Source organism: Palaemon carinicauda, chromosome 32, assembly GCF_036898095.1.
Source record: "Palaemon carinicauda isolate YSFRI2023 chromosome 32, ASM3689809v2, whole genome shotgun sequence".
Taxonomy (NCBI): Eukaryota; Metazoa; Arthropoda; class Malacostraca; order Decapoda; family Palaemonidae; genus Palaemon; species Palaemon carinicauda.
In genome coordinates, this window is record NC_090756.1 from 72568994 (window position 1) to 72582988 (window position 13995).

A 13995-nucleotide genomic window follows, 5' to 3' on the forward strand; every position below is an offset into this window, starting at 1 on the left:
GAAAAAGATCATCTCCCATTTGAAATAAGGCTAAAGAAAAACAGAAATATAATTATGACTTTAAAGAATGGAGAGAAGAACAAAGGAAAAGTAGTTGTGTACAAACCTAACTCAAAATACAAATCTAAAGGCCTAGTAATACCAATAAAAGGTAAAAATATAGACGTGGACTTCGAACATGACATCAATGAATGGGAATATCTGTTGAATGAAGAAGAAAAAGGAAGCGAAGAAAGAGAAACAAAAGAGAATCCAGAACAAGACAATATTGGATCGTGTTTGACGAAAGTGTTTGGTAGAGGAAATAACAGCTTGTGTAATAGAAGTTCTATAGAGATGTCATCTTGAGACTGAAGTCATAAAGTCTAAAGAAAAAGAAATAGATAATTTTGAATATTTACAATTATATTTACTAACAAAGCTCTAGCAGTGGATTTTATCAACAGAACGGCCCGCTTTGAAAGCTTGTGTGGTGCTAAACCCTGTCACCATACTTGGTCAATGTTCTGGCAACTTTTGTGGCTCAAGTCATGGCTCAAAAATAATTTAGTGATTGTTACTGATAAGGGCAATTGATTCCTTCGAATAAGTCTCATATATAGACTGCTTGAGAGTGAAAATATTAACGGAAGTGGTAACAGAAGTTTATGAAGCAGTAACAATGTAGATGAAAACTGCATCATAAGGAGTGGAGACAAGAGAAAGTGAGTCTGAGCAGCTTATGGGTGATGGCCAGCACAGTGGCACAAGTTTGCACCATACATAAACCTATATCACCACTATGTCAAATTTCCCAACAATTCTCTTGAAAGACGAGCTTCAACTAATCTGATGGAAAAGATTTTAGAAAATGAGTGGAAGAATAACGCTCAACATTGAAAATATCACATGTTACTGAAATCATATGTGGTACTCTGAATTACCTAAAACAGTTCTCATTAAACCATAAAGAATGAACAATCATTACACACGCCAGGTGAATTAGGAAAGAAACCTGATTTCAAAGTATGAAACACTAGCTGTGTGTGTCCTTAATTGTGATTGATGGACTATGTATATTACCTAGATTGTTCCTTATACAAATTCACCTGTGGACATGGATAAGAAAATTAAACCCTCTCATTATAACAACCAATCACCTAAAATAATGAACATTCAAATCACTTTAGATTTCACAGCTTGCCATGAATAAAGCAAGTGTTTTTAGATACTGTACAGTACTACCTCGGAGTTCGAATACCCAAAATTTAAAAACAAATTTGTTCCTGAGATCAAACAAATATGCTGAGGTTGAATAATTAGAAAAAAAACTTGTATGGATCCAACAACTACCAATACACACAAATGACTAGTCAAGTTCAGCCCTGCAAAACATTGGTCCATTAAGCTTTTCATAAATATAAGTTTAATGATTTTTTTTCCATTCATAAACATTGGGAAAAGATAACATGTTTTCATAGGAGGAAAGGGAGAGTTGGGTCCTTTGAAACAAGATGTGGATATCTCTAAATATTATTTTAATACACAAGACATAGGTTTCTATTTCCTAACTCTAGATCCAATAATAAAGTTGACCTCATCTCCTAAGAAGCATTTGGCTAGAAAAAGGAACCCCGGGGTCAAAATCATACCAAAAATTACCGTAATGAATTCATTGTCCTTCCAAAAGGCCACCAGTTCACTGATGCTTGCTCTTGGGGCAATAGCTATTAAAAATATAGATTTCTAGAGCTGATATATAAAGTTCATCTTATTTCTGATAAGGTCGTTTGATTCTGGATAGAAAAGAAAGACTTGGGATCAGAACTAGAATAAGACCAGATCACTGGCTAATGTTCCCGAGGCTAAAGTTATTAAAAAATATAGCGTTTGTAAATGTTCCTTAAGGGGTCTGGAGAAAAGATCTAATTTAGACAAAACTCAAGAACCCTACCCAGAGACCAAGAAAACACAGGGGTGGGTGGAGATGGTCTATGCAAAGTAAGACTAGGTGATCTTATAAAACATATCTGAGTCACATCCACATCTAAGGCACACTTAACCCCTTCAGTACGAGGCACTGGTCCCCGCTCAGTAGCTGTATAAAAGAATTGTGACTCTTGGATATATTTCTTTTAACCTGTAATTGCATGCTTAAAACGTACATTAACTTGTCTACAGATGCGAAAAAATCAGCCATACATTTCCCCATCCAATCATTTGTGTCAACAATATTTCTTTATAGAAAAGAGAACATTATTTATTACAGACTAACTATACTCAGGCATATAGATATTCACACACCTAAATATATATATTTCCTCCCCCTAAAAATATATGATAAATATTTAGTTCTTGGAAACAGTTGTAATATGATATGAATGAATAGATTTTAGACATATGACAACTCTCCTTTTGCTTGTGAAAAGGGGAAGGAAAGACTGTGTTATGAAGTGCGTCATTCTTGATTCTGCTTTGGCTATGGCGGACCACTAGTTGCGTCTGGGGGCATTGTAAGGGATGGCTCGGTGGACATGGTACTGTGTGTACTGCCAGCTGGTATGGATCATTGGGTAATGAGAGCTGACATTCACAACAATTATTGAGAATAAAGCAATCCTCTGCAAATGCATCTATACAGCCGAGTGTCGCTACTAATGTTTTTTGTGGAACGTCTTATCCTCTTCCTCCACCTCCATGCTGGCAGAGTAAAATATACTGAACTAATCTTAGTACCCTCACACTATAATTTTACATTTTCCTTCTTCAAAATCTTTCGAACATTCCCCTTTTACAAAATTTTTTTATCTACTCCTCTTATAAGACTATGATAAAAAAAAAAATAGATGACCTAATACCATACACCTCCGCTTGATATTTTTACTACGAGGCAGTGGATCAGCTATATATGAGATTTATTGCCATCAGATTTACATGGTCACTCTATAATAACCTGCATTTCAATGTTTATTTGTTTCATTGCTGATTACAGAATACACCTTCCAAAAATTTGCATTATTTTCTGTTGTATATCATTCTAAGCAACCAAAATATTTTTTCAATTCATTGTGAAGTGATTATAGAATAGTTTTTCAGAAATATTTTTTATATAATTTTCTCTAAATAATGGTAAAAGACTGTTATATTGTGTAAAAAAATCTTTTCATTTACTGAAGTGACTTATTTCGTAATAATTCCCACATATATAGCCCTCGAAAGATATAAAACTACTAGTCAGTAATTATGGAATTTATGTTAAAAGAGAAATGTGATGAAAGCATCCAATTGTTTCCTTTGGCACAGGAAGTAGGCTATTCTATAATGTATAATTTATAAGGTACACAATAAACAAAGAACTGATGACAAAAGAAACATTTCTGCTCCTGAGAGAGAGAGAGAGAGAGAGAGAGAGAGAGAGAGAGAGAGAGAGAGAGAGAGAGAGAGGAACGAATGACTGTATTCATATAACTAATAACAATGGTTAAAACAAACTGTATAAAAACTTTACCCTATAACATATTGGTGTTGATATACAGTGGTCCCTCGGTTATCGCGGTTAATGGGGACCAAGACCACCCGCGAAAACTGAAAATCCGCGAAGTAGCGGCGTCTCTTCAAAAATGCTTAAAAAAACGTATATATACCCCCCCCTGTATACAGTACACCATATAGAATACGGGTAGAGAGAGAGAGAGAGTGAAATTCATGTTATAACAAAAAAAAAAAAAAAAAAAAAAAAAAAAATAAAAAACTGTAAAATATGTTGTCTGTTTACAATAACAATTGAGGGTCTAGAACACTGTTCTACCGAACAATTTACTTGCGTACAACCAATCATCGTTATCAGCTTTCAAAAACGAGCAAACACTACAACTAGCTGACATAATTAGTCCGCCGTTTTGCGCAACAAATTAACATTTATAATTTCTATTTCTGGTGGTTTAAGATTACAGTAATATATAAATAAAATTGTACCATTCCATATAGAAAATGGGTGTAGAGAGAGAGAGAGAGAGAGAGAGAGAGAGAGAGAGAGAGAGAGAGAGAGAGAGAGAGAGAGAGAGAGAGTGAAATTCATGTTATAACAAAAAAAAAAAAACTGTAAAATATGTTGTCTGTTTACAATAACAATTGAGGGTCTAGAACACTGTTCTACCGAACAATTTACTTGCGAACAACCAATTATCGTTATCAGCTTTCAAAATCAAGCAAACACTACAACTAGCTAACATAATTAGTCCGTTGTTTTGGGCAACAAATTAACATTTATAATTTCTATTTCTGGGGGTTTAAGATTACAGTTAATACATAAATAAAATTGTATCATACCATATAGAAAATGGGTGTAGAGAGAGAGAGAGAGAGAGAGAGAGAGAGAGAGAGAGAGAGATTCATGTTAAACAATCAAACAATAAAACATTTAACTTACCTCTTACAATAAGTTCTTCTAAGCGTAGTTGATGAAAAGACCTGTGCAGTACGATGAGGTGATAACGATGAATGACTGCACAGGGGCATGAAGAGCTTTATTGCTCCTCGGATGACGCCGCAGACGATGCAGGAGAAGCTGCAGGAGGCGGCGTATTGGCTGCAGGAGGTGTCGTAATGGATGCAAGAGGAGGCGTAGTGGCTATAGGAGGTGGCGTAGTGGCTATAGGAGGTGGCGTAAGGGATGCAGGAGGCGGTGTAGCGGCTGCAGGAGGATCTTCTTCTGGTTTTTTGCGAGTAAGAAACATCGTTATTGGGAGTTGTGAACGTTGTTTTTTTTTGTCGATGAAGATGCGCCTATAAACAGCCATGACATCATCAATACGATTGCTGAATTCGACGGCTCTTACCATGTTGTCATCCATTTCTTTGGCCCTTTTTTGGAGGTCTTTGGCAACATTGAAGAGGTCCTGTAAATTATGCAATGTAAGGCCACCTTCTTCAGCTTCGTCATTAGCAGACTCATCTTCCTCCTCACTCGCCGATTTGGTCATTTCCTGTAGGTCCTCCTCTGTCAGTGGGTTTGAGTGGCAGTCGATGAGATTGTTAATTTCATCAGCCGTCATATCCGAGAAGCCTTCAGTCTGCACCAACCGAGCCAGCCTGACAGCCTTATCAACGGCAGAGTGATGTATTTCGTTAGGCGTGAAACCCTCATAGTCATGAGTGATTTTGTTTGGCCATAATTTCTTCCAGCTGGAGATGAGTGTCTGTTCTTTCATGTCCTTTAGGGCATTCTGAATATTAGCCAGACACGTAGCTATGTTGTAGTCCTTCCAATAAGCTTTGATGCTGAAGGTCTCGTCGGTCTCTTCAATGGAGGAGATGAGACCCTCCATTGTTGACTTAGTGTAGAGGGCTTTGAAGGCCCTAATAACCCTCTGATCCATGGGCTGTATAAGGGAAGTGGTGTTGGGGGGAAGGAACTCCACCTGTACCCCTTCATAATGCAAATTAGTTGCATGACCTCCAGCACAGTCCATGAAGAGATCCACTTTAAAGGGCAGGCCCTTTTCAGCCAGGTAAAGCTTTACCTGTGGTATGAAAGAGTTAAGGAACCAATCAAGTGTGAGGGCCTTGGTGATCCATGCCTTTTTATTGGCCATCCAGTACACTGGCAGTAAGGCTTTATTCTTGTTTTTCAATGCTCGAGGATTCTGTGACTTGTAGATAAGGTCGGGCTTCAGCATGAATCCTGCAGCATTGCCACACATGAGCAGAGTCACTCGATCCTTGTGAGTTTTGAAACCTGTCTTTTTAAGTTCGTCCTTGAAGAGAAATGTTCGGGACGGCATCCTCTTCCAGAAGAGGCCTGTTTCATCCATATTAAAGACTTGCTCCGGGACATAGCCATTTTCTTCTAGTATTTCCGGAAACACATCCTCAACATAATGCCTCACTGCTGCTTCGTCTGCAGAGGCTGCCTCTCCATACGACACACTCTGAAGTCCGAATCGCCTCTTAAACTTATCAAACCAGCCCTTGCTGGCAACGAAAGTCGTACGTGGTCGTCGTGGGCTAGTCTGGCTTGAGGTACCAGGCAGAGGATCATCTTCGTCGCCGTCGTTTTCTTCCTCATCTTGAACATTGTCGTCGTCACCACCCTCAGGCACCATAGCATCAAACAAAGTTTTAGCCTTACCTCAGATCATGTTTGTATCCAGGGTGATTTTCTTCTCCTTACAATCATGGATCCAAATAGCCAGTGCATTTTCCATTCGCATCATGGTCTTATTCTGGGTGTTTACAACCCTTTTGGCATCTTTCGTGAAAGATATTGCAGCAGTTTTGCGGATGTTCTTCTCTTCCTTCTTTATGTACCGTCCCGTGGATTCATTAAGGCCATATTGTCGGGCTACGCTCGCGTAGCTATTTCCCGCTTTCAACTTGTCCAATAAACTCACTTTTTTGTTAATTGTTAACAACTTTCGCTTTTTCTTCGGTTCACTAGATGCACCAAGGGATAAAGAGCGTTTGGGAGGCATCACGAAGGGCTTCACAAAACTTTTACACTTAAAAAATCACCGCGAGACAAAGACTAACTAACCGCGATCTATGGCGAGAAGCGTATACGAGAAAAGCGTGGAGCGATGGGAATCGGGAGAAGCTTGGGCTAGTGAATGGGCCAATGAGAAGTCGAGTTCTCAGCGAGTGCTGGCCAATCCGCTTGCGTTTATGCCTGTGATGCTTAGCGTATACAGACGTGCATTTCTTTTAGTTTTAAAATTTTGTAAAATGATGCAATTACTAATTCTAATTGAATATTTTTTTTCAAAATTTGTAAAATAATGTAATTTCTAATTTTAACTTAATATTTTTCATTATTATTAATTTTTTAATATTTTTTGATATTTTTAATTTTTGAATATTTTTTAGACCCGCGAAGCTCTGAACCCGCGAAAGTTGAACCGCGAACTAGCGAGGGACCACTGTAATATTCATCATGGAGATATTTCGAATAAGTTAAAAAATTGTATAAACGATACTCTGCTATTTTTATGTGCACATTCTCTCGTTACAGCAGGGAGACGTTAAGAACACCTGATCACAACCAATGTTAAACAAAAAAAGTCAGTAGTTCTTGACTGTTAAAATTCTTCCAAAATTGAAAAATGGAATAGAAAAAATGCTTTGATAAAGCATATGATATCCTATGAACCAAGAAAATAAAATAATGGTATACAGTAAGAAAATTTTGATAAAATATGATTTCTGCCGGTCCCTATCTCAGTTGTAAGTCGACGACTACCTGTACTGTGAGAAATATGTTCAAGATGACAGGAGCCAGGACGCAGCCTTGTTTGAGTTCAACTTTGACATTGAAGGGCTCAGATTTGCTGCTTACAATTTTCACTTGAGTCCGCATATTATCATACAGATCTTTCAGGATGTTGATGAATTTGGGTGTGATACCAAATTTGGTGAAAGCACTCCACAAAAGTTGACGACTAAATGTCAAAAGCTTTGACCATATTAATGAAAGTAACATAGAGATCACAGTTTTGCTCATGACATTTTCCTTGCAGCCGATTGGTGACAAAAATCATAATGTAAGTGTTCCGATCACCACAAAAGCCTCATTGCGATTTGTGAAGTATGGTCTCTGATAACAGTTTCGTTAGTCTTGAGAGCATAATCCTTGCTAGAATTTTACCAGCAACAGCAAGGAGGGATATGCCTTGATAATTGACATATATTGAGCGATCTCCTTTCTATTTATATAAGGGTCTCGGAATTCTTTTGGGACTTTTTCACGAGTTCAGATGGACAACATAAGGTTGTGGAGGCGCTGATGGAGTAGGTATCCTCCCTACTTGAAAAGTTCAAAGGGTAAACAATCTGAACAAGGTTTTTTGTTATTTTTCAGGGCTTTGATGGCTTCTTTAGTTTCAGTAAAGGTGAGCTGGTCAACATAAGCCATGGAGGTAGTGTTGGGAGGACCTCCATGATGGTATTTTCAGTGGAGTTTCATCGATTAAGGAGGGCACTGAATCGTTGGTTCAAACGATCAAGAATTCCTTGTTTATCTTTCAGAAGTATTCCTTCAGATTACCGCACAGATGTTACATTACATTTAATCGGTGGATTTAAGCTCACTGTAAAAACCGTGTTTGTTGTTTTTATCTGAAAGAATGGAATTTTGATGAGTGAGCAAGCTGCCAGTTGTTTTCCATGTTATGTAGTACTCTCTGAGTTTCAGCTCTGTTTTAAAATGATGTTATCAGTGAACAGGAGCTCCAGTTTGATAGATTGATTGATTTATGAATTTTTTGGCCGAGCAAAAAGCATTACATGCTCTGATTTTCTTTTTGATGTAGGTTCTCTGCATTTTCATTAAACCAGTCCTTGTGGAAATGTGTGGAGATTTCCAGGGTTTCCTCTGTTGATTGATGGATTAGTACTTTTGGGTTTGACCATTCATTATCAATATCTATATTGTTGTCAGGTTCAATAGATGAAAGTCAAGATATAACTGCAATTGAACTGCGATAGTTTTCCCTTGTATCAATGTTTATTAAAGCATTGCAATTCCGTTTCTTGGCAGAAGGGATTCGAGGGGTCTGGAGTCTTATTTTGAGCCTATTGGTTAGAAAAAGGTTGCGGTCAATCGAGCATTTGGCACTGCTCTAGTATGTAGTACTACGTTTTGGTCACGTATGACAGGCACAGAGTCGAGAAGATGCCACTGTTTTAAAGTAGGGTGCATTCACAAGGTCTTATAATTACTCTTCATCTGGTATAGGATGTTGGTTATTTCCATGTTATGTTCTGAACATAGGGACAAGTCTGAAGCCATTGCTGTTCATTTTGCTAATGCCATGGTGGCCCAGAAATCCTTCCCGACAATGTTAGTCTTTCCCAGTCTAGCATTAAAATCACCTTATATAATCAGCTTATCCTAACGAGGTGGTCTGCAAATAGTGGAATCTAAAATTTTATAGAAGGAGTCCTTAACAGCATCATCAAAGTCAAGTGTTGAAGCATATGCACTTAGGAGAGTTAAATGTCAGCTTTTGGAGAATGGGATATGCCAGGACATTAGCCTCTCTGATATGCCTACTGGGGATTCAGGGATTTTTTGCAGCAGCGTGTTACAAACTGCAAAGCCCACTCCATGTTCTTATTTCATTTACAGGATAATCCTTCCAAAAGAAGGTGTAACCCTCTCCAACCTCATTTAAATAATCTTCTCTTGAGAGGCGAGTCTTGCTCAGAGCAGCAATGTAATTTTTTTTTTATATTCTAAGCTAATAAGCAACTAGAGCAGTCCTGCGGTGGCGTCTATCACTTTTGTCATTATCACTATGGTTAAAAGAATTTGTCTGTTTCAACGCCATTAAGAGATGCCTTGACGGGCACAGTGAGCTGTCCAGGTGTTGATGGAACTGCCAGGGATAAAGTCTCGCTTTTATTGACCTATCCCCATTAGGGGTAAGCAGTGGGGCATTTGTCTCCAGCTGTTCAGACTCACAGGAAGCTTTGCTACAATGCCATCTTGCCAGCATCCATCACTCCGATGCCATACATGTATAAGACTCAAACTAGTGACTCCTAACCTGTCACTGTCACTCTATCCTATTGCCATGGGACATTTTGGGATGATGATGATGATGAGAGATGAGAAAAAAAGAAGCCGTGACCTTGCACAGTGATTGGATTTATTGTTGCGGTGAGTGGCCACAGGTCTCCCCACCACATTCTTAGCCTTATGCACCAGATAGCAGTGGCAGCTCAAGACGACTGCAAGGTAAGAAGGATAGCAGGGTAAAAGACAGATATGCATCTCTGGTAACCCAGTCATGGCTCTTTTATGGGTAAGCTCCCAGTTGAGACTAATTAGTGTCATCCTTATGGGTATTTCTCCCTGAAAATTACAGGACCTTTATACAGGACCTGGGAAGCCCACAAGGTAGCTTTACGCTGGTGCACCTCGTCAGTCCCTTGCCCTGGTGGTGGTAGCTCTAAGCTGGTGCACCTCATCAAGGTTACACAGTCCCTTGGCCTGATGGTGGTAAAGACCCCTGAGCTGCCACAGGAACTAGCACCATATATGTAATAAAATTTAAAACAAAAAAATCCATAGAATACTTATCAGCCTCATAATTGCAAAGATCAGATGTTGAAAGTCCGGGCAGCTGTTAGTTGCAGTTTGAACTTTGTCCCACGTCACTGAGCCAAGGGTTTGCAGGACACTGCAGGGCAGAGTCGATATCATTTTTATCTCATCACTGCAGGAGTGCATGGATTCAATGTCGTCCTGCAAACGTAGTTTCATTGGAGGACCATTGCCTGTGGGATGTCGTGAGAGCGTGTCGGCTGCTTTGTGTTTTGTGCCAGGAACATGGACCATTTCGAAGCGGTATCGTAGTCTTTTCTTTCAAGTTTCGAAGGCGAGCGTTGGAGATGTCTTCAAAAGATCGATCACCAAAGATTTTAAGTAAGGGCTTGTGGTCCACTGCGATGAACAAGCTAGGGCATCCAAGGACGAAGAATCTGGTTTTGTTAAGGGCTTCCACTACAGCCAAGGCCTCTCCTTCAATGGGTGCATAGCGAGACTCTGCTGGGTGTGTGAATCTACTCCCAATTAAGGTGGTTTTCCAGCCCGATTTGCAGCAAAATGGCCGGGTTGGTGTGCACAGGCGGTGTTTTTGGGTGAGCCAGAACCCAATGCCTGATTTGGACCAGTCGGTAGCAAGGCATGTTGGTTTTTTTTTATCGTAGATCTGGACGCCCCTATTGATTTCGTCGATTATGTGATTTTTAGATTCCTCAAAAAGGGTGTCCATGTGTCTGTCCCAACAGAAAGGGTTGCCAGGGCGCAAAAAGTTACGAAACAGGGTCATGCGTTTGGTCATAGAGAAGGCATAAGAGACTTGATTGATGAGGCCAAACCAGGAGCGCACGTCGATTATGTTTTTTTGGTGTGGGGAAATCACGTATTGCAGACAAATATTTCTCACATGGCCGGACGCAATCTGGTGTGATTTCAACCCCCCCGAACTGGACAGTGTTAGCTGAAAAACAAACTTGTCAGGATTTAAAATGATACCATTATGACCACAAATATCTAACCATTGTACTGTCTGGAAGAAACTCTCTATGTTGTCTGCCCAGAGCAACGTGTCATCGATGCACTTGGTTTTGTTCGGGATATGACCGACCAGTTCGTCATATCGTCTGGAATAGCCGTCACCAGAAGGTATGTATCCTTGTGGGGCCGTGCAATACCTGTAGCGGCCCCATGGTGTGATGAATGTTGTTAGGTGACTGTCTTTGGGCCGTAGCGGTACGCTGTAGTATCCATTCCAGGCATCTAAGACGGTTTTACGTTTACCTGCTGGCACTGCACGAGCTTGATGGAAAGGGGATGGTGTGTGGTGTGTTTCGCGAGTGGCATGGAGGTTGAGGGCTTGCAGATCTACTGTGCGACGTGGTTTACCATTCTTCTTGGCGCAAACTACCATACAGCTCATCCATGTGACAGGCTCGCCTATGGGCACCTGTTCGAGGACTCCTAGGTTCACATCCTGGTCCAGTCCTTGTTTTACCTCATCCTGCCAGTGAAGGGGAACGGGTATAGGGGTATGTACCGCTACTGGTTCAGCATGTGGATCAATCATCAATTTTAACGGGGGTCCTGACATCATGGGTAGCTTTTGGTGTTCACATGTATTAAAAGTGCTGGATGCGTAGTGCTCTAGGAGGAACTTCTGCAAATTCTCTCTATTAGCCTCCGTTGCAGCGAATGGTAGCTTTTGGGGTGGTGGTGGGGGGAGTTGTCTCTGGGGGCACGAGCATTCCTCTGTCTGAATATTAGTCGATGATGTTTCCTGTGTCGCTTCGCCAATGCAGGGGAAGGTGGAAGAGATTATACCTAAGGCAATGCAGCCCTCTTTGCTCAAATAAATCTTGTCAGAGTTGTTGGTGACATAGGTGATTTGTCTGGTTTCAACCAATTTACCCCTGTTGTTGGTACCTGTAAAGCGAAGAATAACGGCTCCTAGAATATTTATGCCTTTACTGTTGGCGGTTTTCATGGAGATATTAACTGGAATCAGATCAGAATGCTTGATGTGAAGTTTATTCAGAGCATGGATACCTGCCAGACAACTCTGACAGCCTGTGTCCGCCATTACTCGAGCCTCTGCTGCTTTCGGTGGGGCGTGAAGTTTGAAGCCGAAGTGGGAATAGTCTTCTGTGGAAGTGGATATTTTGAGGTTAATGAACGGTTGGGGCCCAGAGGGCCTTTTAATCCATGATTTTGACATAGCGTCATACTGATGGTGATCAAGTGTAATGGACGAGTTGTTATGATATGTGGTGACAGAACAAAGTTCATTAAACACAGCATTATCTTCAGGTTGGATTGCAGCATGTGATTGTATTCCACTTGCTTGAGGCGATTTCTTCCTGCAAACTGAAGCAAAATGGTGTAATTTATTGCAAGAAAGGCATGTTTTATGAAATGCAGGGCATTCTGATTTTCTGAAACTTGAAGGGGCCTTTTTGCCATGCCCTGTTTTACCACAATAAGAGCAACTCACATCAGAAGCAGGTTTATGCAAGTCATGCTTCACAATCCTGGTTTGGTTAAATTTTTTGTACAAACTTGAGGCATCGGTGCTTTGGAATTCCGTGAATAAAGACGCTGAGCGTTTACCGGCTTCTTTTCTTTCTACAAATCTAAAAACTTCTTCTAGTGTCATGTTTTGATTTGTGTTACCCAACAGGTCAAGTTGTATCTCCTGGTCTTCAATGCCTCTGATAAGGATATCCTGAATAATTGGCTCTGTATAATTCACTTCACTATCGCAGGAAGGGCAATCTAGGAGGAATTTACATATACCAGCTTACCCCATTAATCTGACTCCAAATGCTCGGATGGGTTCGTCTCTGTCTTGCCTCATATTATGGAGTGTGACCCGTGCCACCATTACATTTTCTTCATGTACGGCTAGGGCTCGAATGGCAGCAATGACTTCGGCAATAGGTTTTGCGAGGAGGCTGCCTCCAGCAGCTCTAGTCACATCTTACGCAATTGATCTTCACAATACTCTAGCAGCTGAACAACAGCTTCTTGCCCGTTAATGGCTGTGGCATTTACATATTCATCCCACCTTATTAAAAAATATGACCATTCCTCAGTGGTTCCTGCGGCAGTGATGGTAGGCCTCTTAACTTTTTCCACTTGTGCATGTTGCGCTGCAGCACCTGGTCGAGCAGCAGCTGTGTGGTTTATGCAATGGGCGGTCAGTAAGGCAGCAACAACGGCATCAGACAGGTCGGGGGTCACATAATTGCAATTGTCGATGGGGCATTGTACAGCAGGCATTGTAATGTACCAAGATCACAGATATTATCATAAATAAGATTCACTTTTTGTTCATGAAATGTTTATTATCACTTGGAAGGCATCACATGACAATGATAATATCTGCAATGAAAGATAGCACGATGAGAAATAAAATGGCATTTGCATCGGCAGTCAAAATAAATTCAATATGAAATTACACTGACACCTAACAGCATATATGAGTCAGTTAATAAATTCTCAATATACACAGCTAGCTAGTGAACCATTTGCTGCTAGCATATAATAGATAATAAAGTTTAGCTAAAGTCTATAGACAATAATACTGTACCATATACGCAGCGAGTAAATGAGCTGCCAAACTGAAACACCATTTGCTTACATTCTCACAAATGAGCGCCAATGTATAGACGGTGCAATACACATAAATGAAATAGGATCCTATAATGCACATAATGTATAGACGACACAATACACATAAATGGAATAGGATCCTATTATGCACATAAATGAAATAGGATCATATAATAATTATAACATGTACAACAGATATGAATAGACAATCCTCCAATTGAACTGGAGATATTCAGTACAATACAATAAAACAGCAGTATACAATGCTAAGTAAAGGGGTATTACCGTGGTTTCATGGACAACATCCACAAAGAGAGAGCTATTTTTTTTCCATTTGAATAAACATTTCTGCACAAGAAGAG

General features: G+C 40.1%; 1 protein-coding gene across 4 annotated transcripts in view; it reads right to left on the reverse strand.

The window, feature by feature from the left end:
* The window catches only part of LOC137625386 (uncharacterized), a 622677-nt gene that overhangs the window by 24841 nt on the left and 583841 nt on the right, over positions 1-13995 (reverse strand). The gene's annotated exons all lie outside the window — the stretch shown is intronic.